Genomic DNA, 27,913 nt, shown 5'->3' with positions numbered 1-27,913 from the left:
AGGGAAACCAAATTGGCGGGGGGGGGGGGGGGGGGGGGTAGCGGTTAGAATAGGAGAGACTAGAGTCCACAGAAGAAGAAAGACCCAAGAAGATGTACAAGTAAAAGGTAATGGTAAAAAGTTCAAGGGAGAACTAGAAGAGCACAGTTGGCCAATCAGCCTTGGAAGGGAACAGTGAAAAGACAGATCAGAAGTACAGAGACACTTTTGGAAGAGAGGAAACATGGCGGAGTTCCTATCTCTAGTTTCTCAGTGAAGGAGTTAGTGAGGCGACTTCCTGAGTGTAAAGGAGGAAGGCATGTGGTTGGAGCTCACAGATAAGAAAAGATCTTTAACTGTTGTTGGGGACAAGTAAGAGAGCCCTAGTCTAAGGAGTAAAGAGAATTGCTAAGGAGCAACAGAGGCCCCCGGAGAGCTTGCAAATGAATGTGTACGAAAGCCCGCCAAAGACACTGTAGAGGTTTCTGGCAGTATGCCAGGAGAAACGGGGTTGCAGTGGCAGGGACTAAGGACTGGATCTCTGGGGGACACATTCGATGGCCATAGACCGGGTACAAGCTGATCAGGGTAGAAAAAGGTATGTGGATGGGGCTGATAAAATTGGACAACAGGGAAGAGACCAGATATTCCAAATCATCAAAAGGAGGAGGAACAATTTGATGGAGAGAAGTAAATCTTGATTTTGCTGCCTCTGAATTGAAAAGATCAAAGTCCAAGAACTTCTGAGGAGGAGACACGAAGGTCACTTAGAAGAGGGACTACAACCCTGGGGGTCTTGAGGAGAGAACTACAGTGTAAAGAGGGCAAGTGTAAGGACATGGGTAGTAGGGAAGGACCCCAAGAGATCTCAAACTGCTGGCTACTGTGATGGAAGGACCAGTGGAGACAAAGTAGAGTCCAGAGGTACTGGAGAGAGTGCCATGTTGGCTGTGGAGAGCTCTAGAATTACAAAGGGACACAGAAAAGGTCATTGGGGCCACCACTTTAGTCCAGCTGAAACAGTTCACTCTGAAATCATACAACCCACGATCTACCTCTCAACAGTGACAAAGTTAGTTTTATATACTTAGTCATCTAACTTCAGACAGACTTTCAATCAAATGCTTTATTAAATTAAATCACTTTTTTCCCAAATTAAGCATGGCTTGTAAAAGTTAAAATAAACCTAACACTGCCAATTTTCACAGAGGCCTAGGAAGTGATTCACTTAAAACCCCTTCCCAATTCAGGCAAGAAGAGAAGAAAAGCAAACAATGAGGTAGGATTTAATTACGGCCTCACACTTTTTATGATAAAACGCATACTTCAGAAGTTCCAAGGTGGCCAAAAAAACTCCAGCATGTTCTGAACTGAAGCAAAGAAGATAAACATCTATACATTTCTGGCAGACATCTAAGTATTTTGATTTAATTATCTCATTCTTTGCTAAGGATGCTTTCCCACATGCATAAACTAAGGAAAGCCAGACTTCTTAAAAATGAGTATTAATGCTGGTAAACACCAAGAAGTCTGACGTGATGTTTTCCCTGTAGCGCTCAGGGGTGGCAAAACAAAACCGAGACCTCTGCTAAACTGTCAGAATTCCTATGGCATCCTCTCTGCACCCTTACTTAGGAGCCGTTCCTCAACACCTCAGACCTCTGTTAACCTGTGCTGCCCGAGTTCCTGTGACCTCTTATCTGCATGCTTATTTAGGAGCTTTTCCTAAATACTTCAGACCTACGGATTCAGAATCTCCAGGGACAGGACTCCAACAAGTAGATGTTTATCTTAAGTTCCTCAGGGTCCACCATGCTTTCCTATTTAAGAACATCTGTAGCATAAGGTAAACCCAGAGCGTCCCAATTAAGAGTGTAATTAACTGTAAAGCAATGGTCTTCTATCTTGTCTGCACATTGGAATCACAGAGGAGAACATTTAAAAACCCCAATGCCAGGGCACCTGGTGGCTCAGTCAGTTAAGGGTCCAATGTCAGCTCAGGTCACCATCTCACGGTTTCATGGGTTCAAGCCCCACATGGGGCTCTGTGCTAACACCACAGAGCCTGTTTGGGATTCTCTCTCCCTCCCTGTTTCTCTCTCTCTCTCAAAATGAGTCAACAAACTTCAAAAAGAAAAAAACAAAAACAAAACAATGCCACGCCCATACCACAAATCTATTACATCAGAATCTCTGGGGATAAATCTAACAAGCAGCTTTTTTTTTTTAATGTTTGTTTATTTCAGAGAAAGAGAGAGCACGCGAACACAAGCAGAGGAGGAAAAGAAACAGAGAGGGAGACACAGAATCTGAAGCAGGCTCCAGGCTCTGAGCTGTCAGCACAGAGCCTGATGCAGGGCTCAAATGAGATTGTGACCTGAGCCAAAGTTGGAAGCTTAACCAACTGAGTCACCCAGGCGTCCCTAACCACTAGCCTTTTTTAAAACTACCCATGCTATCCCAAGAACCAATGTTGACAACCACCGAAGCAGAGGGTAACTTCTACATAGGTTTTTTTGTTTATTTTGGGGAGTGGGAGACCCAGAGAGAGACAGAGAGAGAGAGAGAGAAGAAGGATCCGAAGCAGCAGTCTCTGCTCTGTGAGAGCATAGCCCGACACGGGTCAAACTCACAAACCTCAAGATCATGACCTGAGTTGAAGTCGGACATTTGATCAACAGCCACCCAGGTGCTCCACAGGTAGGTTTTATTTAAGTGCACTCTAACGGCTTGTAATTTGATGTATGCAAAAAGCTGGCCCATGCAACTATTTGATGAATAAATGAAAAACGGTAACTTATAATTCTCTGAATTTCTCCATACTGGGACAAAACAAACGCTACTCAACACGATCACCAAAACACAGGCTAGTGCTGAGAAGCTATGGCCTTGGTGGTGCCACTGTCTGAGTCATCAGGCAGAGCTCAGAAACCAAACTCAGCAGGTGACAGCGTGTTCAACTCTGGAATGCTCAACAGTCAATAAAAGGGCCTCAACACTCTAAGCAAAAGATGCACTAATGTAGTAGTTAAGGGAAATCTTTACGGAAGAGACTGCCTCAGTAGGTCAGTTTTTGCAAAAACAAAAAACAAAAACAAAACAAAAACAACCCACTGCCCCCAAAAGACAGTTCATATATTCAAACCCTTTCAGTTGCAAAAGAGTATCAGGAAAAGTTCTAAAGTCCAGGTTTTTAGATGCTTATGCTGTTCCTTAGAAGGAATACATTTGCTGCCTAGAAGCCCGCCTATGTTTTTGCTACCTGAACTTGCTCACATTTCAGTAAGTTTTCAGTAAAGACAAATCCATATAACCAAGGACAAGCCTTCAGCAGCTTAGCCACTGAGAGGCTCTGTGTCATGGGAAAAGGGTCAATCAGGATTGGTCAAAATGACATGCCGGATCACGAAGCTGGTCTACACCACTCCTATAGGACACGAAGAGTGGTGCCCAAATAATCAGCATGTAATCAACACCAGCTGGGGAGGGGGGAACCGAGGGGCTGATTAAAGTATCACCAAATGAAAATCCAAGCTCATTCAGCTCAATACAAGCAGGTGCTTTGCCAAGCCAGCGAGAAAACCAAAGTAGGTTGATTTTAAAGTTACGGTTAATTGAATAATTAAGGTAACAGTTCAGTTTGTTGAAAATGACATAAGTACTTGCATAAGGTTAAGCAACCAGAAAGATTATCAGTATTTTTCTAAGATAAAAGAACTTCCCAAATTTTGGCAATCTTTCAAGATCCATAACAAGTGAGGAGACAGAGGCTGGAGTGATGGAACACAGTCAGAAAAACTGGGATTATCGCAAAATTTCTATTAAAAAAAAAGTCTCCTGTGGATTAAACTAACGATGGTCAAACTCTGTTCCCATGGAGCACTGATGTTCTATGTCTTGAATAGACGTTGTTCCACTACCCAAAACCAGATAATGAAGATCCTTTGCCAACTAACAGAGGGGAGAAGTTAACTAGATTGGTCTCCATTTCAAGATGTGCTCAGGTTTTAAGCTTGGGTACTTTCTATATAGTTCGTCTACATAAGCTTCTATTATATAAGGAATCTGATTTAACAATTATTTGAAGCTTAGGTTTTTCAACACTTTGGGGTGTCCCAGAAAGAATGTCCTAACTTCCGGGGACCCATCACCACTAGAGTTTGAGGACCAATTACAGCAGTAGTTGGAGGTCTCTCTTCTTTTACAGCTAATCTGAACACATAAGTCATAAAGGACTTGGAGTAAAGGAACAGCTTCTTTTAGTTCAATGGTTCTAAATCCCACCCTCATGATGGTTTTGCATAAAGGATCCTTACAAAATATTTCTGATCCCCAGTTCCTAGCCTGGTGCTTGGCACAGAGTAGTGTAGGGGCCCAGGACAGGCCACCCCAAGATGTACCACAATGGCATGTTTATTTTGAATTGAAGTTACTTGGGAAACGAATACAAGGACACTCAGACCACCCCCCCCCATTCCCCTGAAAGCAGGAAACCAATCTCCCATATGAAAAACACCCTCCCTGTATCAAGAAGTAAAAAGATACCCTTATCACCAGAGATAGGGACTTTAGTCAAGAAAGCTCTAGAAACAAATCTTTTTTCCTAATTACCTCAGCCTAAATCCTGCTCCGAATTCCTTACTAATTAAAGCTCCCAGACACCTGTTTTCTTTATTCTGTCAATTCCTCACAAATTTGTCTCTTTGTCTAAAATTTATAAAACTGTCTGCCTTGGTCATTTCTTTGGGTCTGTTTCATCCCTCGGCCTCCACACACAAATAAAACTTCAGTTTTTTTCTACTGTTGATGTGTCTGTCGGTTTAATTCCTAAACCAGCTAGAAGAACCCTGGGGAAAAGAAGGAAATTTCCCCCTCCCTTACAGTACAGTACAAAATGGTTTGTCCTGAAGACAGAGACACGTGAAACCTGTGTGCCCTTCAGTTACTGGCTTGCTTGGCCTTGCTTTCCTTATCTGGAAAAGAGCAACAGGGCTGGTGGGGGACTGACCCAGCTTAACAAGGCTGTTGATACAAAATGTAATAGGAAGTTATTTGCAAATCACGTTAGCACAGGTTGCCTTTTGCATTTGAGCACATTGTGTTCTTTCTCCTATTTTGGACACCAGCAACTCTCAGTCGCTTTCCGGTCTTCCTAGCTCTTTGCTGGCTTTTCAAAATCCTCACCCCAGCCCTGTTGTGATCTGCGTGTATTTCTATCTCGTCTGTTTGGAGTCAAGGTCTGGAGAGAAAAAGCGAACTGTGACCTTGAGCAAGTAAAGGCCATGACCTTGTAACCTGGTTTTCATGACTTGAATTCTTCAATTCTAGGAATTTACGTTCCCAGGAAAGGCTAGTTAGGAATATGGACACATATATAATTAGGTAATTCCCCAAACTAATCCAAATCGCATCTTATTCTTGCACTTACTCTTTGTTATAATGGCTGGAAGGGAAAGTGTTAATTAAACGAGGCCATTGGACCAAGGTGGCTGTAATGCCTTAGCAGCCTACATAAAGCAAACCAAAACCTGAGCCTGAAATGCTTCAAGGTTAAGAAATCAAAACGCTAAGGTCAACCAATCATAAACCGCCAACCAGGCTTTCCCAAATAATGCACCTACTTAAGCTGCAGCCAGACCATTTCTTGCTTTGTTTCCTCCTCTTCTCTTTAAAAATCTTTGGAGCGGCCTGATTCAAATTGATTTTTGCTCAGATAAACTCTCAAATTTTAATCTGCCTCTGCTTTTTTTTTTTTTTAAAGAGATGTTTTATTTTTTTTAATGTTTATTTTTGAGAGAGAGAGAGAGAGAGAATGAGAATAAGCTAGGGAGGGGCTGAGAGAGAGGGAGACAGAATCTGAAGCAGGCTCCAAGCTCTGAGCTGTCACAGCACAGAACCTGACCTGGGGCTCGAACTCAAACTGTGAGATCATGACCTGAGCTGAAGTCACACGCTTAATCAACTGAGCCACCCAGGTGCCCCATCAGCTTATCTTTTAATAGACATTAAAAAAAGAATGTGACAGAGGAGAAAGAGTTCAGAACACACAAATCACCCTATAAACATGGAAAAAATTCAATTCACTGGTAAAAAATGCAAAGTAAAAATCGATACTTTGAAGCTATACAAAATTAACACGACCCTATTTTAAGTGGTAAAGGTTTCATTTTGCTTTATATCCAGATTTGAGAGGAGGTGTACAAGACGGTGGTGGTCACACTCACACTTAGCTGGTGTAAGTGCAAAGTACGCTTCTGGCAGGACACTAGTAATACGTATTAGGGAAGAAAAAAAAACTTAAAAAGGTCCATACTTTTGACTCCATTTCACACCTGGGAACTGATTTTAAAGAAATAATCATACATGTTTATATTAGAAATGAATTAATGCCTACCCTGCCCACACCCCCACTGGGGCAATCCCACCCCAAAACCCAGGGCAGCAGACTGATCCTGAGGCAACACTTCACCCAACAGGGACACCCAACTTGTGACTTGTACTGGAAAGATCAACTAGGCCAAATCCCTTTGTCAGGAATTCCTTTTTGGATAATAAATCATGCTTGCGGCCTTTGGGTCTAAGGGGCCAAGAGTCAGGGCCACATGGAACCAAGTTCAACATAAATAAGCACTTAAGTTGTTGGATTCATTTCTATCATCGTGTATCATTTCCAAAATTAAAACAATATTTTTGGTAAGATATAACCCACGTATCTGGTTGCCTGTCAGAGACGAGGCTACTGGTTTCCTGTTGGGAAAAACCTGCCTCCTTTCTAAGCCCACACAAAGAAAGCACCCCCAGTAAAACCCAGATAGGTACTTGTTTTCTAACCACAATTGTTGGTTTCTTCTCTCTTGTTGGTTTCTTTTCAGAGCCATATATAAACACGGGAGTATTGACTTACATTATTTGCTGCCCTAACAATAACACCTTGTATTTGCAAAACACACTTAAGTGGAGGTAGGGGAACTGTCTGTAGACACCAGCTAAGTCAGCCAGACCATCGGAACCACAGGCTGCTGGTGCTTAAAGCCCTTCAGAAATCAACCCATCCTCCTACATAGATGGATACTCACAGAGGACATCGGGGTTTTATTTTATTCATGTATTATTTCTAGCTAGCCCCCTTAAAAAAAAAAAAAAAAAGGATCTGAAGGAGGTGACAACTGGAGAGAAAATTGTGGTGTTGAGAAAGAAACAGTTACCAATCCTTGAAGGGCTACTCTCGGAGTATCTATCTGCCTTCTCTTGCAAGTTCTGGATCCTAAGCTGATCCCAAATCAAATATAATTCCCACACTGTCCCTAAAACAGCTCCAGAACACACAAACTCCCCAAGGCACCTGAACTATATCTTGAGCCCAAGTCCCCAAGGTAGCTTAAGATGATGTGGAGCAAAGGGAAAGGCACCCAGATCAGAAGTGGAATGGAGGGAGAGGGGCCTGGGATGCAAAGCTCAGGTTCTCCCCCAAGAGTCCGTGTGAAGCCGGAGCTAAGAAACATCAGGACTGCAGGCCCACAGTACCACCTCAAGCCCCGGGAGCCAAGGAAAGGTCTCGGGAGAGGGATGCACCCCAGCAGAACAGGAAAGCCAAGAGTTGTCATGGACTCCATAAGGCAAATACACCTTTGAGACATGAACAACCAGAGACCAGTCCAAAGGAGAGCAGCAAGACTGTATTCAGTCCAGGTAGGAACTTCAACTCTCATTGTCCAGCAGAGACACACATCTCCACTCCCAGCAAGCTCTGCTCTCAGCTCGGAGTTCAGGGCACAGTGGTCTGTGAGTGTGTGATGATCACAGAGAGCGCCTAACAGCACACTGGGATCGCTCAGAGCCGACCCGGCACTCGTCTGGCGTGACCCATGGGGCACTCACCACCCCCCTCGCTGCCCTCACCACAACCCCCAACCTCCCGCACACCCAAGGGTCTGGTTGCGGTCAAACAGTTCTAGCATGAATTCGTGAGTATTCATGCCAGAGGCACAGACATGAGTAAACTGAAAAACAACAGATAACCCCAAATCATTTCTTTGCAGGACTAAGAAGGATTCTGCAGCAACTGTTTCTGTTAACTTACTTATCCCCACACATCTCCTTCCCAATACTGAAACTAATTGAAATTCTCCAAAAATGGATTGAAAAAGAAACAGGTTAGAGGTGACCAGGAAAAAGAAAAGACCCCAGGATCTGAACAGGCTTTTATGCCCCCAGGACGTCATCATCTACAGACAAGGCAGTCAAAAATCAACTGCATCAGGGGCGCCCGATGGCTCAGTCGGTTAAGAGTCTGACTTTTGATTTCAGCTCAGGTCATGATCTCACAGTTCGTGGGGTCGAGCCCCACATCAGGCTCTGTGCTGACAGCATGGAGCCTGCTTGGGATTCTCTCTCTCTCCCTCTGCCCCTCCCCTGTGCAAAAACACATTCTCTCAAGATAAATAAACTTTTAAAAAAGTCAACTATTAGCTCACAGGTTGTTACACTGCAGTGAAGGTAAAGGACTACAATAACCTTTCTGTAACCCAGAGAAAAGACAAACATAATAGGATGATGAAGTAATCTGCTTTCAGACAGACTGGACAATCAGTAGTATACAACACAATATGCTCTTTTAACATTAACCACAACATAATTGTAACACTTAAGAGTTAGCAAAATGCTTTCTTACTCCTGGCCAGCAACCTGCTTGTAATGCAGATATCAAACATTAACCAAAGAAAAGGATATTTACCCAGAAAACCCTTAGAATTTCCACCCCTTTTACCGGTACAGCTCGACTCGATTAATACAAACACACAAAAACATAAGAAGTGCTAGAATTCATTCTACGGTCGGAAAGCATTTCCCCAAAGGAACCTAAATTTGTTAGCTTTCAGGTAGGGCCCACACGCCTGTTCAAGACCAAGAGTGGAGGAAAGGGTGAGCATGTTCCCTCAGCCATCCTGCTGGGAGATCCCTACGGTGGCCATCTTTAGTACTGCCACTTCGGAATGTGAAACCCGCCTTCTGCACACTTTTTCCTACATTCTTCTAACTCCTACCCAGAGCTGTCTCGAGTGAAAATACCAACCACATTTCAGGGCACCTGGGTGGCTTAGTTGGTTAAGCATCCAACGCTTGGTTTTGGCTCAGGTAATGATCTCACCACTTATGAGTCGTAGCCCGGCTTCAGGCTCTCTGCTGTTAGCACAGAGCCTACTGCAGATCCTCTGTCTCCCTTTCTCTCTGCCCCTCCCCTGCTCTCTCTCTCTCTCTCTCTCTCACACACACACACACACACACTCTCTCTCTCTCTCTCTCTCTCTCTCTCTCCCCCTCTCTCTCAAAAAACTTAAAAAAAAAAATACAAACCACATTTCTCTGTACAAGCAGAAAGGAAGAAGGGCAACCCCAATTCCCATGGTACCATCTTTATCTAGTGCTTCATGGTCAGAACTACCCAGCTACCAAGCCACCACTCCCTAGTTTGTTGACCTTGCAGATTCAGTACATGAATTCCACAACTCCAAATGGTTTTCCTCAGAAATGCCTAGAGCTACTATCTGCTGTCTGCTGCTTCTGAGTCTGGTCTCTCACCTTTAATACCCTAAGAACTAATTAAGTACAAGCACTAGAGGTCCCACTCCTATTAACCCAACTCAAAGACCACAATGCTCCAAGCGGACCTAACACCAAGAAAACACAGGGCTCTGGTTAAGCTGATTTACTACTTAATCAAAATCCTCCTGATTTCAAACCCTTATTTGAGAACATTCTTTACAAAAGGCACAGCATATTTTTTCCTATCTTACAGGGGCAAGATCATCTCAACAGGATGAAACTCAGGTTGTTGCCAACTGAGATCCCGACAAAGACCGCGTCACCCTTCTTGACAGAATCAGAGCTAGAAGAAACTTTCAAATGCCATCATCCAAACCCTCTTATAGAAGAGGATACCAAGGTTAAGAGAGGTAAGGAAATGTGCCCAAAGTCACACAATCATGACTTTTCACCGTAGTCCCAACCTGAGTCAATTAATGACACCACCAATGCCCCCAAACCACTCAAGCTCAGAACTTAGAATGCAGCCTGGTTAATGAGTAAGTCCCCTGCTTCTCTGGATAGGCCTTAGCAGTATGAGCCAAACAAGTTTCCTCTGCTTCTGATCTTATCTCCTAGAGAAGAAGAGTCCACAAGAAGCAATCCCTGCCCTCAATCGCAAGAGAGAGGGGCTGCAGGTAGGGAACAGCTTTTCCCAGGTCAGAAGGTAACTCCAACATGACTCCTTACAGACCTGACAGGAGCGAGCCACAGTCTAACTGGGTCATTAACATCACAGCACTGCCAGCCACATCCATCCTGTGGGAGACTGCCTGGGCCACATATCCTACGGGAGAGAACACTTTCTTCCTTGCCAACCACACCCATTAATAGACCTCATTTTTAACCTTTGGTGTTTATGGTTCACAATTCAGTTGAACCATATGAATTAACAAGGTAGATCTCTGATAAGATGTCTCACCATGCTCAAACTTATCAAGCTAACTCAGAAAGGCCTTCTAGAATCATCTATAGACCCCTTCATAACAGGCATTTTCCAAACTGAACTGGACATACACGGAGTATAAATATGTTGGCAGTGAAATAGGAAATAAACCCAGAGAACTTCAGAAGCCTGAGTTTTATTATATATTTAATCATACAGCACATGCACTGTAAACACCCTTGGAGGAGATCTAGTCTAATTCTCTTTTATAGAGCAGAAAGCGGAGTTTCAGGACAGGCAGGTAGATTAGTCCATACTTCTTGGTCACACAGGTTACACAGCTGAATCAAGCTCTCTCACAGACACACCTCACCCACACCCACACAACACCCACCACTTCTTCTGAAGGGAGCTGGGGCGGGTCTCATTTGCTCTTACCCTCTAGGAATGAACAAGTAAAAATTCCAGGAAGACTCTAGTAAACTAGAGTTTTACATTCGTGGGTCTCAGAGGATAATCTACGTTTAAAGTGATAGTTTAATCATATTTAATGCTTTATGTTAATCTGGGATAATACAGATTTTCAACACAAGGCCTTTCCCCCAAATCATCAAGTTAATAGAATAGGTACTTTGAGATGAACGCGTCTATGCATGTTAAGGGCCCCTTCTCCTCAGGATCTGATATTTCCATCTGTCACTTAAGAAATCTATTTTCCCAACAAACCTTTCTGTACATAAAACGTCCATCTCCCACACAAAATCCCAAATTCAAATGGATATTCCTGCCTCTCTTCAACAACCTTTTTTCCGAAGATTCAAGCCACACGTAAGCTTCTAGTTTCAATGCCGCTTTCCAACCAAGACTTAGACGGGAACAGCAGAACCGCGGGCAATTCCAGCGAGAATTTCATTCTAACTCATTTTCAGAAGAGAACAAGGCCCAGATTATATTATCTTGCCCACTATCAATCCACTAAATGGCAGGGCCTCAATCAGAACCTGCCTTGGCGATCCACAAATCTGCCTACCTTTATGGGATTTTTAGACAATCAGAACTGTTGAAAAACTCCAGTTATCTATTTTATAAAAATCTGTATCTATATCTAAAAATCAAACTCCAGTTATCTATTTTCCTTCCTTCATTAACTAATTAATATTCCTATTTCATATCATATATCTAGAGTTTGCAGTCATGGGAAGAAACAAAACCCAACGGACAACTTTTTCCCAGTCTCTAACAAAATAATGGTAAAGTATACTGATCTTTCTTTCCTGCCAAGCAGAGCTGAGAGCCTCTTCTTGTATCTTCACGTTATCATTAAAATGAACGTTTTTCCCACTTCTAAATCTGTTAAAAGCTTTATCTAATTCCTACGTTAGCTTACCTTCCCACCCCCATGCACACAAGTTTAGTTTGTGTTCTCTTCAAATTAAAAGTTTAGACAGAAAACTGGATGACGAAATTCAGTGAAATGAACAGGCACTTAAATTCCTTTTGCTAGCCACTGGCACATTAACATTTGGGCATTAAGGGAGCCACTGGGCAGTAAAACTTCTGGCTTATCTTCTCATCCAGGTTGAGATCATGTGGATGGAATGGGAAGGCAGGATAACAATATAGCAAGTTTTCCAGTTGCCGCTTACTATTGTTGGGGAAATGTTAAGGCAGAGATTACAGGGTCAATGGCACAGCACTTAAAAAAAAAAAAAAAAAATCATAGGCTGCAGTGAATTTTGCATTTTTAAAAATACAATTAGAAAAAATTGTTTTAACAGTTTTGTGATAACCCAACTATAATCGTTTGTATTTTGAACCTGTACCAGATAAAGGTAAAGAATGGCAGTTCAAATGTCCCAGTTAACCCATCACTGTCACTGTTAACAAAAAACAATAGTAACATATAATAAAGCAAAAATTTTTTTTTGAAGATTTTTCTACCCCCACAGCACAGATAGCAAAAAGGAATCACAATTGTAAAAGATAAGCACTAAAAGGGAAAAGGCGGCATTTTAGTCATGGAGTATAATAAGGAAAATGCATGTACATATGCTTCCTAGCCCATTGTCCAGAACCCTACAGCCCCATGGAGAAAGGAAACAGGAAACTGAAGGAAGGCACCTAATGAACCAATGGGGCCAAAGAGTAAAACAGCAATCCTATTTGGAAGACTTCCAAAATTATATCCATCCATCTGACACATTACTGAATGCTTACTTTGGGTCAGGCAGTGTTCTGAGCAACAGGGGTAGTGCAATGAACCAGAGACAGAGTCCCCTTACCTTACAAATGTCTAATTCTAACACTGCTTTTAGACTCTAACAATGTATTTCCAACATGGCACCTCCAAAAACACCTAATGCCATGCTGTTCTTTGCTTCTCAAACTATTCCTTCTGCGTGTTCCCAATCACAGAAAAGGCACACTATCCACTCGTTTCTCATGGCCACTAACTTTCAAGTCATGTTCAAACTCCAACTTGTAAATACCCACATTTATGAATACAACGGTTGATCTCTTACATGAATAAAAAGCTCTCAATACCATAGAGATTTGAAAAACTTAAAGAACAAGCTCCTCTTCAGCCTTCCATAATTTTTCTTTTCTTAAATCCATCTTTTCCATATTCCCAAAAGAATTTTTTTTTGTATTTTTATGCTTGAAAACCTCTTACTACTCAACCATGCTTCCCTGCAAATGAATTGTGTATACATTTCACATTGTAATTTCCCGTGCCTGCAAGTTTTGAATGTTTAAAAAAAAAAAAAAAAAAGGGTCTTCTGGATTGAGTTATAAAATTATTGCTGGTCTACAATTGGCCAAAACAAATATGTAATAAAGGCTGCTAAGTCCATTTTATTTACTTTTTAATTCTTTTTAATGTTTACTTTTGAGAGAGAGGGTTAACAGAGGAGGGGCAGAGACAGAGGGGGTGACAGTATCCAGAGCAGGCTCCAGCTTCTGTGCTGACAGAGGCTCTGTGCTTTTCCACGTGGGGCTTGAACTCACAAACTGTGAGATCATGACCTGAGCCGAAGTCAGACACTTAACTGACTGAGCCACCCAGGCATCCCTGGTAAGTCCATTTTAATAAAAAATGAACTTTTTGGAAATATATCTCTTAAAATAAAAAGTATAGCCCATCCACATTTTTTTTATGAAGCATAGGTGATTATTACTTATCCCTAGAATGAGATATGGTTCCATATCAATTCTATTTCTATCTTTTCATGCTTTTTTATGTAGACATAAACCCTGAGAAATTTGTTCTTATAAATAGATGGGAATAGAAGTTTTTGCTAGAATGGTATCACACTCAGTTCTTTCAGCTTCCTTCTAATTATACAATAAGTCATGACTTATCAAAGTTATTTTTCATGATGAGCTGACAACTTGAGTACATGTGCCTTCAATTTTGTTGAAAGCAAAGAACTGAAAATAATTTATCTGGCCACATTAGAGTCATTCACTTTCTCAACGCTAGCACCACATTCTGACTTTTTCCTTTGTTCTGTACCCTGGAGGTTTTTCTACCTGAGGCCAGTGCACCACAAGAAACTGAAAAGCAAGAGCAGCAACTTTCTCTCCTAACTGGAAGCTGGGGAGTTGTGAAAGCGCGGGTGAAATGAGAATCCACACAGATGGATGCGGATTTCCTTAGTCATATCAGGGCCCACAGAACTCTTAGAAAGTCTTCTGTATCCTAGGGGCAGGTATATACCAATTTCAAGACACTGATGGGAGCTCTACTCATTCATTCCACAAATATTCACTGGGCACCCGCAACATGCAGCTGCCAGCGCCTTCTGGAGTCTGGTAAGGCACTATGTTTCCCCCCAACCCAAACAACTGCATACTGACCAGGTGATGAATAGCGACTGTGCACCTAACTGCATTCCAGAGCCCAAGCTAAACCCAAAGGAACAACAGAGGACAGCAGATGGATTCTCCCGAATGTTATAAGCATAAAAAAAAGCCTTTCTTCCAGATTCACTTTCTGTATTCAGTATTTACATACATTTGAGTTCTACCAAGCAAAGACCAATCACCAGAGTCCATTATATTCTCCTTTCTAAACCCAACATTCATCATCTATTGGCACTGCTTAAAGTCTAGAGCACAATTTTGTTTCTAAGCTATGAATGCGGGTAAACCATATCCTGAATAGTGACTGCATTCTTTAAGTAATTTTTAATCATTGACAAAAATGGAGTTACTCTCCTCTATCAAGAGAAAAGTACTAGTCCCGAGGACTAACCACTCACACTTCTCAAGAAAACAAAGTCAACCACCCGTGAAAAGAGACAACATAAAAATGCACCTTTCCTAGGGTGGAAACTTCCATCAACTAGATATTTTGTTAGGGGCCACTATGTCATTTAATTTGGAAAATTAAAAACATTTTCAGTTCCCAAGTTCAATGACCAAATGTTTCTTATCAAGAAAAGAACCTCTCCACCCAACCACACAGCTATAGTTGATAATTACCAAAAGAAATTTCACAAAGGCCCTTTGTAAAGAATGATCCTCATGTAACTAGTCCATTTTTATTGCCTTTTTGCTTTGTTTTTAAAAATTAAGATATCTACACAAGATGAGAAATATATTTTACATGTAAATTTAGTTAATAGAGAATATATAATTAGAATTTCTTCTCTACTATCGATGATATATTTGCAGTTACAGCCACTATTTCACACCATCAAGCCGTGAAGGCAGCTAAAAAGGACCATCTGTGACAGAATGGAACAAACATGAAAGCTGAACTCTTTACTTTCAACCGAACAGCTGAACCAAAAGAACCACTAGGGATACAATGCATTGTGTATTAACACCATAATAAGGTATTATTAAAATCCAAATGAGGAAAAATACTAAGATTCCATCTAGATCAAAATATTCTACACCTAAAAACTTTCTAAAACTTTAGCAAGCCCTGCTTAACTTAGATAGTCCCTTATCTGACCTCAAAATATGCTACAAAGTTATCATCAAAAGATATAGATTGTGCAGGGGTGCCTAGGTGGCTCAGTCGGTTGAGCATCCAACTTCAGCTCAGGTCATACTCGCACGGTTTGTGGGTTCGAGCCCCACATTGGGCTTTGTGCCAACAGGGCAGAGCCTGCTTCAGATTCTCTGTCTCCCTCTCCCTCTGCCCCTCCCTTGCTTGCACGCTCTCAAACATTAAAAAAAAAAAAAAAAAGTTTCATAATAAAGATATAGATTGTGCAGTAAGTGTATAAAGGATACTATAGATTCTAAATAGGTAGGAAGCAGTCTGAATTTTGGGTAAAGCTAGAAAATATCAGTCTCAGATTTAGGTTAATTATGAATTTAACATCAATCATCAAAAATGGGAAATTGGCATCAAGTACCTCGAGGAGATGAACTGAGGACACAAGATCACATACATAGTAGTCCTTCCAAAAATGCTTAACATGAATCTGACCATGAAGAAATAATAATAACATAAATCTAAGCTAAAAGACGTCATGCAAAATAACTAGCCCGGTCTTTTAAAAAAATGTCATTGAATAAAAAAAAGAAAAAGTGTTGACAAACTTTCCTAGATTAAATTCTACCAATTGATATCGAGTATCTACTATCTGGAAAGCAGTAAAGTGTGAGGACTAAGGGTTTAGACTTCAGCTTAAATCAACTTAAATTCTAGCTCCAAATTCTATCTTTACCAAATGGAAAAGACATTTAACCATGCTATAACTCAGTTTCCACTCCATAAAAGATAAGAGTGCCTTCTTCACAAGATTGTGGAGTTAAATGGGTTAATCTATAAAGGCCTTGGCACACTTAGTAAGCACTCAGTAAAGGTCAATGGTGATACTGATGTGGCAAAGAGCCATCAGATGCTGGGAGGCAGGGAACAGAGAAACAGGGACACCCTTACTGACTTACAGCTCAAGAAAAAGTAACCCGCGATTCAAAGACAGCGTGATACAAGCACTTTGGCTGGTGAAAGGCTCCCGAGTGCAAAGAAAGGGAACACCTAGGAAAAGCATTCAACCCAGGTGTTTAGGGTCATGGAGGGCTTCCCAGAAGAGGTGACAGCTAGTCACTCCAGGATGAGAGGACAGCATGTACAAAGTGCCAGAAGTTAAAAAGAACAGACCAGGAGCTGAGAGTAGAGGACTGTGCCCAGGATACAGAATGCTGGAGGTCGAAGAGGCGGCAGAGAAGGAACGACGGAGACTACCGAGCAGTTTTTAGCATAGGCACATCTGCATTTTGCAGACTGTACCATGTTGCAAAGTGGAGAAACGGGTTGAGAGGGGGCAAGACTGGAAAGGCAAGACCAGCTAGGCGGTGGATGGCTGTTAGGGTTTTCCAGACAAGAAATGGTGGTGCTAGACCCAGGTAAGGGCAGCAGAGAAGGGAGGTCAGGATCTTGGGGTGAAGACCATGAGGAAGAAGGGCAGGGGTGGGGACTGAGCCTAGTCCCTGGAGGGGCAGCTGGATGGCCTGTTGTGCCAGTCACCGAGGAAGGAAGCACAGCCCATGGGCAGTTTTAGGGGTGGAAAGAGTGGATTCAGTCTGGGTCAGAGTCAATGGGAAGGACTTCAATGGAGCGTGCTCGACTCTTCCAGGTTGGCAGCAGACCAGGCTCGTTCTTGAGAGAGAGAAAACAAATGCATTCTTCATTCCCCAAAATAGAACACCTAAACCAAACAGATTTAATCTTGCTCTTATCTAGGCTCCAATTGCAAAAGCTGTTAAAAAAAAAAAAAAAAAAAAAAAAAAAAAAAAAGGAGGCATTCCTGTCCATCTCACACATTCCATGGTATAACTCATTCTGTATAAACAGACTTTTTAGGAGGGATATTTGCAGCTCCCAACAGGTCCACTAAATGTAAAACTTTAAATTCCCCTGCCTGGAAAGTTAGCAATGTTAGCCAGATATTCTTACTTTACCTCAAAATGTTACTTTACTGAAGAAAGCAATCCTGAACTCTCACTTCCTGGGTTATAAAGCATATAACCCCCCACTTACACCCTCCAAAATAAAATTGCCAGCACCAACACTAACCATGTATGTGCATGTGTCTGGACAAAAATACATATATTGATATTTATAAATCATTAGATTCAATCTTGGCTTATGAAGTCTCAATTATCCATCCAACCAGAAGCTGGACTTCTCGTAAACACAAAATCACACTATGCACACAATTAATGTCTACGTGGACAATAGCTGTAAGCAATAGTGACTGTTCTACACACTTTCCTGAAGGTATACTGCGGTAGTCTGTGCGTCAGCCATCAGACAACCTGCCTTAGCTCATTTCCTCATGAAAAAAGACTGCAGATTTCCCCCACTGTCCATTCTCTCCTCCCCTTTAGGGGCAAAATCCTCAGTTACTTACATCGTTACTACAGTCCCTATTTCCAAACCTCCTTGGTAGTAAAGTAGGCCTACGACTCAAGGTCCAGGACTTGGGAGGTGAGGGGAAGTGATGTGTGCAACCCCAAGGTCATGTCCATAAAGGGAACTGCTGGTCCTCCACTTCCTCTTTCCCACAGACTAACAAAGATGCAGGAGTGGTGAGCGGTCTTCAGCCAGCACACAAGCAGAATAACCTGCGCAATGGAAGAACAAGCTAGAAGGAGCCTGTGTCTCTAATGGATTCACGAGAATCTTACTGTTTAAGCCACTATTATTTTGATCTTTATTAAAAACAGCCAAACCAGTATCTTAATTCACCTCTGTTCCATTAAAGTCTACAATTATGCTGAGTTTCTTCAGCTGAGGAGTCTTAGAGCGTTTTCACTTCTTTATCATGACTGCCCACATCTCCACACCCCACACAGCTTACAACCAATACTTAGGCTGGAATCTTCAAGCAGCACAACAGGTATGGTCAACAGCAGCCCTCTCCACGTGGTCACATATTAAACCTGCTCTTGAATTTGTTGCTAGAGTATTTAAAGAGCCCATTTATAGGACTTTCAGTCTATCTGACATAACCTTGGTGCTCTACACGATGATGACATCTTAAACTGAGCATCAGGACTTGCCTACCTTGATCTTCTTTCCCTCCAGGAATGATGACCAGCTGTACTGAGTGCTCTATACTTTTCTCTTTGGTGCCGGTGGTAGGCAGGTGCTTCCATCCCCGCCCCCCACAGGGGTCTATATCCCAATATCCGAAACCCATGCATACGTTACCTTACATGGCCAAAGAGCCCTTTGCAGAGGAGATTAAGTTAAGGATCCTGAGATGGGAAGGTGAGCCTGGGTCGCCCAGGTAAACCCAATTTCATCACTAAGGATTCTCACGAAAAGCAAGACTGGAGGGTCAGCTGTAATCAAGAAGGATTCATGACAGCAAAAATAGACGTAACAACTGAAGCGGTAGCTGGAGTGCTGCTGTTGCTGGAAGGGGGCCACGAGCCAAGGAATATAGGCAGCCCCCCAGTAGCCCAAAAAGCCAAGGACTGGATACTCTTCTAGAGCCTCCAGAAAGAACGCAGCCCCTGCCAACATCTTGACTTTAGTCCAGTGAGACCTACTTCAGACTTCTGACCTCCAGAGCAAGAATAAACTTATGTTCTTTCAAGCCACAAAATCTGTAGTGATTTGCTTCAGTAGCAAGAAGAAAGAAGTGCAGGGTCCTTACATGTGCCACTAGGTATTAGAAGAACTCAGTCGAAGTTTAGGGTAGCATTTGTTCAGACCTGAAAAGCTAGACTGAAATAAGTGGTTGAAATAACACACAGTATTAACAGTATTAATATACAATGGTTTTCCCATTTTACTGTACTAGCAAAAGGTAGCTCTCCTTGTCCCCTCCTGGGGGGACAGTCACAGAAGTTGAAATATGAGCAGGGTAGCAGGTATGAGCAAATGTCATAGCTAGATCAGAGGATTAGCACTACTCACTACTGAATGAATCGACCTCAGAATGAATCTGGATCCCATTTTTACCAACTGTTATTGTCCTAAAGGACGAAAGTTTGCTAGTAAAATAGCATTTGACGCATTCTACAAAGTCAGAAGAATTATTACTACGCGAAAGCGCTAACCACGCACGTGATTTCACTGGTGTTCTTTCAGTCAAATCTCCATCACTAGATAGAATTTGAGTTCATGCAGGTGTTGGATACAGAAAGGCAACAATCGTCTAGTGGGGTTGTGTGCTTTACCCAGGAGGAGTGATTAACTGACCCGGCTTGATTTACCCAAGGCCTCTTCACTTAATTTTGATCAACGGGGTTCACAGTCTGATACAAAGGTGGCTAGATGGTCAGTTTACCACTGTGTCCTGCTTCTGGCCACCACCAGCTGCTGTGATGGTTAGAGTCCGCAGCTCTGAAGTCTCCAGAGCCGGAGTTTCCTGTGAGAGCACTTACCCATCCCAAAGGCAAGTCCTCAGCTATGCCCCAGCACACCCTTTAGCCCACGGTTAATCTACAGGTGACTGCAGAAGGCTCATTTCAAGAACACATTCTCAAGTATGGCCTGCTTCCGCTGCCAGGACTTCATAAAATCATAGACCCACAATTGTAATGTAAACTCCTGGCCCGAATTTACTTCCCCTCCTTCCTCCTGACCAGAACCCAATGAATGTTGTTTAATATCCAAAATAGTTAAGATCCACGTAACAGGACTCCTTTTGTTTCAAAAACTAAATTACTCCTTTGTAATACAACAGGATATCACATTCAAGAGAACACACATTGCCTCCTGTGCTACACTGCACAGGACAGAAGAGCTATCTGCTCCAAGCAGAGGCTTGGTTCTAAAGACTTTTCTGCTTCACTGTTTCAACCTGGTAGCCTTTATAACTCCATTGAGAAAGTTTTCCCCACCCGTGGCTTAAATCTTCTGCCTAGAAGACCAGATGTAAATTTTTCTTCAGCCTTCTGAGTTAGGGCACTCTAAATAAGCATTTCAACTCCTAGAGAATGCTCTATCTATTCCAAATGTTGGGAGAAGAGTGGACGGCATACAGAATATCCTCTGTTGTCTCAGTAATGATTTTTATTAAAGTTTTTAATGCTTAAGGTTCAGTATGCATTCGCCTGTATACAACACATTCATATCCTGGAATATACACAGGACAGACATGCTGAGAACTTCCATTTCAGTCTTGCTCGTTTCACATTATGGATTCCTAACATGTAGGAACTACAGCTTTTCTCTCATTTTTTAAGAGCTGAATCAGCTGCTATTTGGCAAAGTTCAAAACACGTAGAAATAAAAGTCACCGAACACCATGTCTCACCCATGATCTTAAATTTCTTCTATTTAAGAATTTAGCATTCAGTTTCAACAGGTGCCAACAAGATTTCAGGTTTGTATTATTTACGATTCGCAGGTTTTTTTCCTCCCTCTGTGTTTTAGTCTGGGTGGCCTGCCATAACAAAATACCATAGGATGGGTGCCTTAAAGTTTATGTCTTCCTGCAGCGAGAAGTAAGAGATCACAGTACCAATGTGATCCAGTTCTGGTCCCTCTTTCCCTGGCTCACACAAGGCCACCTTCTCCATGTGTGCTTGTGGCCCAGAGTAGAGCACAAACTCTGACGTCTCTTCTAAGGGCTAATCCCGTCGTGAGGCCCCCACCCTCATGACCGTATCGAAACCTACTGATCAGCCCCCAAAGGCCCCCGTGTCTAAATACCATCAAGTTGGGGGTTAGATCTTCAACGTGGGAAGTGGGAAAGGGGGAGCATTCCAGCCTGCAGCGTTCTCCTTTTAGGGACAATTTTTATCCGCCTTAGAATTAGTTCACAGCTACAGCTTCTTCATTAAATAAGCAGAGACCGAACACCTGCTTGGTCCCCGGCCCAGACTACACGCGAGGTGCTCAAGAGTAACTAAACAACTCCTGGCATCAACCGTGCCAGTACTCACAGGTTCCAGTTGTAAATACCCTGTTGCGTTGACTCCCTGGGGCAGCAGCCACGCTCAGACCTCCCATCTAGAGAAGCACAGAGAACTGACAGCCTCCAGCTGCCACAAGGTCCACCACGGGAGGCTGTGCTTCTGCTGGGCTGCTGACAGCCGGGGCCCGAGCACGCAGAGGGCCCAAAGTCAGGCCTTTTCCTGCCCATCTCGGGGCTCCTCCAACAGGCAGCTCTGCACAGGGAGGCCTCCAAAGGACCCCGGCAAGACCTTCTCAGGACCTCACTGCCGTCTCGAGCTCCACCACGGCCACGCTCCGTTCAAGGGAGTCGAACTGGCAGCACGCTCTGAAGGTTCTCTTTCTTCTCTTCCCTCCCCCTTAGCCTTCACAGACATTTCCCTAACTCTTCTCTTGCGTGCCTAATCCCAATTTGGCATCTGCTTCTCAGAGGACTCAAAAAAAAAAAAAAAAAAAAAAAAAAAAAAAAAAAAAAACACCAAACAACCAAAAAACAAAAATCATGCCCACGGAGGAACTTTAAAAAACAAAAAACAAAACAAAACAAAAAAGAAAACAAAGCCTGTGTAGCTCCCAAGTAACCTATTCATCTAACTGCAGACGAATACCATCCGATTTTGTTTCGAGACTAAATGTTATAGGCAAAACCCAGCATCTCGAGTGAATATATAAAATACATAAAAAGATATTCAGTGGAGACAAGCAGCTAAAACAAGAATTGATAGAACGAATAAAAACCCGATTCTTCTTAAATCCAAACTAAGGCAAAACTGAGAACTGCTCGCTTTAATGGAATAAACGGAACATACAGCTGCTGAGCATTCATCCTGCACCAGGTGCTGTACAAGGTACCACGGAAGATACGAGGACAGACACGGGCTAGGCTCCCTGCCCTCAACCATACGACCTGTAGTCCTTTCATTTACTCAGAATTCTTGCTTTATCCATTTAACAATCTCCTTATACTTTTTGTGTACACACGTGAAGGATTTTTCTCTGCGAGGTGGGAAAAAGACTTCGAGTCTTTTTAAGGCCTTTCTGAGGAAATAATTTGGTCTTCAGAAGTAAACACCATTGTATCTCCCATCCATAGTCTCAGACACCCCTCCCCTTAGGCCTTCAAAGGAAAAAGTCAAGACATTTTATCACTGAATCTTACGTCCTTTCATGGTCTTCTACACAGATACCACCCTTTTTTTTTTTTTAATTTTTTTTTTAATGTTTATTTTTGAGAGCGAGAGAGACAGAGAGCAGGGGAGGGGCCGAGAGCAAGGGGGACACAGAATCCGAGGCAGGCTCCAGACTGTGAGCTGTCAGCACAGGGCCCAACATGGGGCTCGAACTCATGAACGGTGAGATCATGACCTGAACCGAAGTCAGCCGCCCAACCGACTGAGCCATCCAGGTGTCCCAATACCACCCCATATTTCTGAATTAAGAAGTGGGCTCAGGGCATTTGAGTCAACTGACAGAGACTGAGGTGAAAAAAGAAAACATTAAACTGCGTTAGAATTTTGTGTGTGTGCTGCAAAACATGTACAAAAAAAGCATGTAAAGGAAATATGTACCTTAAAGAATAACTATAAGGCAAACACCATGTGCATGCCATTCAAGTTATGAAGTAGAGTATCACTGAAACTTTTAAAGCCTTTTCCTCCTTCCCTCCACTCTCCCAGGGCAGAGTTTCTCAACCTCAGCACCATCAACACGTTGAGCCATATAATGTGCTTAGCCAGTGTATGGTTGGAGGTTTAGCGAAACCCCTGGCCTCAACCCACTAGACACCAGTACCATCACCCTCCGTCGTGGCCACCAAAAAGGTCTCCAGCCATTGCCATGGATCCCCTGGAGGGCAGAAATCACTCACTGCTGAGAACCGCTGCCCTAACATGTAACCACATCTGCAATTTTGCTTTTATTTTTCTGAAACATTTACTTTTGAGAGCATGCATGAGCGGGGGAGGTGCAGAAAGTGGGGGAGAGAGGATCTGAAGCAGATCCTGCGCTGACGGCAGCGAGCCCAAAGTGGGGCTCAAAGGCATGTGGGATCAAGACCTGGGCCGAAGTCGGATGCTCAACCGACTGAGCCACCCAGGTGCCCTGATTTTGCTTTTCTTTATAGTTTATCTACGAATATAGGGCATCCTACAAGAACGTGTTGCTTAGCTTTGCAGTTTCTGAACCTTGTAGAAATGAAATCAAACTGCATGTGTTTTCCTGTGACTTGCTTTTGCATTCAAATTATGTTTGTAAAATGTATTGTGAATTGTATAGCTGTGGTTCATGCACATGTTTTTGGATCGGTTTTTGCTGCGGTATAGCATACTAGGAAATTAGAATTCCATAATTAATCTAGTCTGTTACTGACGGACATTTCTAATATTGTGTTTTTGTGAATATTTCTCCTACGGACATTCCGCGCATAGGTCATCTTATAATTACACAATTTTTCTGAGATATATATACCTGGGAGTAGATTTGCCCGCATCGTTCAATATGCTGGCACTCAACTTTATTTCCTTCCAAAGTGGTTGTACAAACCTACACTCCCACCAGCAGTGGAGAACATTCCCATTGCTCCATGTGCTTGCCAACACTTCATTTATATTTTCATGACATTTGGAACTGCAAAAACATACATTGCTTCCCGTGTAAATGCCAACTCTACAAATGGCAAATGAGATCTGGATACATTCAGACATTCTCCACGAGATTAAGAATAAGAAATTACAACTAAATGTTTGTCCCACAGAACTGACTTCTGCCCCCCTTGACTTGCTTCCCTCTGTAGAGAATATCTGCTGTGTTCTGACGTCTGCTTTACGAGCAAGTGGCTCAATTTTTTTTTTCCCCTCTGCCTGCTTTTTCTAGGCCAGCCCAAGTAAGACCGGAGCAATAGTGTGGCACAGTGCTTGATCATGGGACTATAAAGCAGATCCGGCAGTAGTGGTAACAATTCAATTCAGTACCATTTGAGAAACGGGATCAGTTGTTATGGCTTAATTTCATCTCTTTTAAATCCTGCTCAAATATCCAATTTTTAAGTCTTTGACTGCTAGTAGTTTTATAAGCACTTATTTAGTTCAGTTCTTAGCAGATCATAAAGGTCTACAATCCTTCTAGAAAAAAGTAATCTTTGTAGAAAGGAAAGCCTCATAGTTAAATATGGAACATTTCAAAGGAGCTGCATTTAGAGAAGATGGAGGTCCTTAGTCTCTGAGTATCAGTGGAGCACTCTTCAGAATTCATGACTTCTCCCAAATCAAATTCAGATTCCTAAAACTCATGCCCACTCACAAAACTACGCATATCAAACATGAGTATGAATTTAACTGGGGAAATCGTTTTTGCACATTAAGTTGATCGTCAAAATAACCCTAACTCTATACAAACATTATTTTTATGGTTTACTGTCAAGTAAGGGCTTCTCCATAAACATTTATAATGCCACAATCTAAGCCACAGCTGTATCTGCTATGTCAAGGAAGCAGAGATACAGGATCCCGACTCCCTTGGCAGCAAAAATGCTTTTAAAGATGTATTCCTTCTGAAGGCCAAGAAGTCCTATCAGACTGATTCTGCATAAGTCTAATAGTCTTCAGAGAAGTCTTCAGATATCTGGAAGAAACTAAACTCTGTGATTAAACTAGGAAAAGATCAAAAGCCAAAGGCTATACACATGGACATCCAAATAAAAATTACAACGATAGAAAAAGCAAACTTAGAAGATGATTTGTTGGGTGAAGTTCTTAAACTCAATCTAAACTTTCAGAAAGTTCCATTCACTGGTGCTATGTTCAAAACAAATGACTGATGATTTAGTCTTAGGGAATTTTCATTAAGGTATCATCATCATTATCAACACTACTGGATTTATTTTGAATGAAATGCGTTACTGAAAGTACCCCAGAGCAATGCCACCTACAGGCCCCCCTTGGAGCCAAGACACTGAACGTTCATTACCTTGTCCAACATTCACACTTCCCTTCCACCTTTGTAAATTACACCAATTTGTACTTTGTACAAATGGACTTAACAACCCTCTCAGTAAGCTGGAAAGGTTATTTTCCCCCAAGTGACAAGTAAATATCTTATGTCATTTGGAATAAAAAAATCTATTTTCCAGCCGTCCCTCGAGCTAGGGATAGTTACGTAACTAAGTTCTCCATAGCAAGGCTTGAGTAAAGGATGCAAAAAGGGAACAGACTCTAAGAGGGACGCTTCTGGCTCTTCTGCCTTTCTGAGCTCTTTTTCCACCCTGTAGAAACACGAGATTCACTGTAGCTCCGGCGACTACCTTAGATTATGAGGGCACCCAGAGAATGACAGGCATGTGATGAGTGAGCCTGGGGACAGGGGTGACAGTGGATTTCCACACCACCCTCCTCGAGACTCTGTACAGGACATAGAAATCAACCTTGAACTTGCTTCAAGACCGTGGTGTATCTCTCAGCCTCCTAATCCTAACTGCTACACAACAATATTTTTAAGAAGTAGATGTCCCCAGTGCCATAAAGGAGTCCTAGCATTTGTCATTTGAGTAACTCTTTAAAAGCTTTATCTTTGAAAAGTGAAGACATTTGTTGTTACTTAAAATCTACTTTATTTATACTCCTTCACAGTCCCAAAACATACAACTACTGTTATTGGGATTGCCAAAATTATTACCCTGAAACTCCTGAACGTGTGTTTTCTTCTGACTAGCCTTATTACCTCATTCTCTCCAACCCTTACCCATACTGCCTCATCACGGACCATCCTACCTCAGACCAAGGAGCAAGACCACCATCCCACTCAATCTAGATGCACTCTACGGTATTTTTCTTATGAATGGCGTCTCTCCTCCAATTACAGGAAGTCAGAAAACAAAGGTTTAAAAGCATAACCAAACTTCCTTTGGCCATGGTACAAGAACCAGGAATATACATAAAATGATTAGTTCATATTCTCTCCCTGTACAGATACTCTATTTGTAAGAACTCATTTTATTTTAATGGTAAACCCATGGGACATCATACATAGTTAGGAGTGAAAACAGAAATAATTATTTCCAATTAAAGAATGAAGCTCTACCCTAGATCAACTCTGACCCAGTAGCCTCCAAATCAGCATTCATAAATCTACAGGCAGACTTGCCTAAGAACTAAAGAATGTTATTTCACGAACCATAACCTTCTCATCTTTGCTGTCTCATCAGACAAAAGTGCAAAAGAGATGCTGTCAAAACCCAAGTCACAGATTGGTTCAAATCTGTTAAGATAGGTCTATAGAAAAACATGGGTAATCCAGAAGAAAAAGAACACTCAATTTGAAATAGGATTACTTACAGTTTACTGTTGTTTTCCCTAAGATATTTCAAAGGTGAGCATGAAAATAAAGAAGAAAAAAAATCTTCAACAAGACGGCAGAAAGTAAGTTATTTACTGCAACAGTCCGAAAAGGATTTCAAGGTCTAACAAATTCCAGTTCCAAAGGGTGTAAAAACACACTATTTCTCTTTTACTAAAAGCTATTTTAACAGTTTGCTGTGTTACATAATCCTTCATCCTGATGAAAGATGATGGTCGTGTTGCCTTATTTTCTCCTCCGTAATTCTGTGTGTGAGCAGAATAAGGAAGGTTAATCTAGCTGAGCCAATGCCACAAGTACTAGGAGTAATATACTGGAACTGGGACAGCAAGAAAGGAGGAAGGAGAGCAGTTAATACCCCTTCAGATGAGGCCCACACCTGGCTCATCTCTTGCCAAAGAAAGCGAAGATCAGCAGGTTCTCTTGACAGCCTCCCAAAACAAATGCGCTGGAGGCAAAGACGCAAGAGTCGGGGAGATGTGGACAGAGAAGACCCGTTCTAGTGCATTCCAAGATGCATGGGAGCGCCAAGGTGCTGAGTGGGCGGAATCCTGCCTCAGCAAAGGCCAGGTCAGTCCGTATGCTTCAGTCTGACAGACTCCAGACTGACAGAGACAATCCCCTGAGAATGCACTTACTTCAGAACTCCCTATTTCCTTCTGCGAGTGTGGTCCCTGATAACGTTAACAGTGAATTTTTTTTAACAACTCCCTTAGTACGCGTTGAACGTTGCTTTCAGCAAATGGGGACTATCTTTTAGAAAGGCATAAAGGTGTATTCACAAAATAAAATGAAGTTTTGCTTACAAAACGTGGAGGATTTTGTTCCTCAGCATCTATTTTATAACTTCTTCAGTCTAGGGAAAGAGAGGGTGATAAGGCCTGGCAAGAAGCATTTGCCTCTAAAGCAAAGCTAGCAAAATTGACCTCTCCACACTTCTACAAGGTTTTCAGGTATAAAAGTGCCACCATCATCCTTTGGCCCAGGTCATGATCTCACGGTTTGAGAGTTTGAGCCCCGCAGTGGGCTTGCTGTTGTCAAAGGCAGATTCTGCTTCGGATCCTCTGTCTCCCTCTCTCTGCCCCACCCCACCCTGCTTGCATGCATGCGTGCCCACACACACACACACTCTCTCTCTCTCTCTCTCTCTCAAAAAATATTTTTAAAAAATGGGGAGGGGGCGCACCTGTGGGCCTCAGTCACTTAAGTGTCTGACTCTGGCTCAAGGTCTTGAT

At 42.4% G+C, this 27,913-nt stretch overlaps 1 protein-coding gene across 2 annotated transcripts in view; it reads right to left on the bottom strand.

Annotated features, from left to right (window-relative positions):
• The window catches only part of ARL15 (ADP ribosylation factor like GTPase 15), a 407,980-nt gene that overhangs the window by 353,110 nt on the left and 26,957 nt on the right, over nt 1–27,913 (bottom strand). The gene's annotated exons all lie outside the window — the stretch shown is intronic.

This window comes from Lynx canadensis, chromosome A1, assembly GCF_007474595.2.
Source record: "Lynx canadensis isolate LIC74 chromosome A1, mLynCan4.pri.v2, whole genome shotgun sequence".
Lineage (NCBI taxonomy): Eukaryota > Metazoa > Chordata > Mammalia > Carnivora > Felidae > Lynx > Lynx canadensis.
Note: the sequence above shows the minus strand (reverse complement) of the source record. Positions and strands in the feature narration are given on the sequence as shown.